The sequence below is a fragment of the Schistocerca americana genome, chromosome 8 (assembly GCF_021461395.2).
Source record: "Schistocerca americana isolate TAMUIC-IGC-003095 chromosome 8, iqSchAmer2.1, whole genome shotgun sequence".
NCBI lineage: Eukaryota > Metazoa > Arthropoda > Insecta > Orthoptera > Acrididae > Schistocerca > Schistocerca americana.
Genome location: NC_060126.1, coordinates 222,622,676 through 222,623,884, shown reverse-complemented (window position 1 = coordinate 222,623,884; position 1,209 = coordinate 222,622,676). Strand labels below are relative to the sequence as shown.

General features: G+C 46.7%; 1 non-coding gene across 1 annotated transcript; it reads left to right on the top strand.

The window, feature by feature from the left end:
- The first annotated feature begins 242 nt into the window (after nt 1-242).
- Nucleotides 243-317, top strand: Trnas-cga. The gene has a single exon. It is a non-coding gene; the product is annotated as a tRNA-Ser (tRNA).
- The last annotated feature ends 892 nt before the right edge of the window (nt 318-1,209 follow it).

Genomic DNA, 1,209 nt, shown 5'->3' with positions numbered 1-1,209 from the left:
CCAGAGCTCGACTGCAGACTACAGTACACAGTTTTAATCTGCCAGGACGTTTCATATCAGCGCACACTCCGCTGCAGAGTGAAAATCTCATTCTGTAAACATCCCCCAGGCTGTGGCTAAGCCATATCCTTTCTTTCAGGAGTGCTAGTTCTGCAAGGTTCGCAGGAGAGCTTCTGTAAGGTTTGGAAGGTAGGAGACGAGGTACTGGCAGAAGTAAAGCTGTGAGGATGGGTCGTGAGTCATGCTTGGGTAGCTCAGTTGGTAGAGCACTTGCCCACGAAAGGCAAAGGTCCCGAGTTCGAGTCTCGGCCCGGCACACAGTTTTAATCTGCCAGGAAGTTTCATATCAGTGCACACTCCGCTGCAGAGTGAAAATCTCGTTCTGGTTCTTCGGTATTCAGATCGCCAGTTTCCCAACAGACGGGTTAGCCAGGGAAGCCACCTGTGTTGGCCTCCTGGACCCCTACCACCACAGCCATTTAAATCCACTGGATTTTTATTCGTAGGGGCACGTCTATGCTCTCGTCTTCATAGACGATGAAGCCATGCTAAGATGACGAACCCAAGAAGCTGTTACAACTATCAGAGTGACGCTACAGGGAGGGGACGAGTCAGAGCCTGCAGTACGGCCGTCGGTGGCCATTTCGAATGTTTGCTCTGAAGGACATAGCAGAAGTTTTGGAAGTTCATGAGCGCCTTAATTTCGTGTGCTTTGGTTATCATACAGACCACGGAATGTAGAATATTCTTAATTACGTACCATGTCTTCCTGTTTTCAGTTTTTTTTTTTTTTGCATGATGCGTCATTGTTATGCACATTAAAACAAAAAAAACCAAAGACAAATACTGGCCATGCCAGAATAATTTTTAAACCCTCAATTAAACGTTTTTACACCTCCGTACACAGTTTTGCTCCTGCCTGTGGTAGTGGACGCCGTAGATAACACAATCCATGATTGACAAACAATTGTTATTTCACGCCAAGCACATGTGTACGACAAATAGTGTTTATTTGGTAGTACGAACCGTGATAAATTGCCCGTTTGTTGTTAGCTACGGGAGGGTGACCTTCACATTTGTTATCGCGAGTCGTGCCGCCCTACTTTACCGTTCTCATTAGCCCCTCCCCGGCTTTCGGAGAAAATTTACACCAAATGGATTGCTTACGCCACTCGTACGTGGACGTCCTATCCAGCCTAAAATCATACG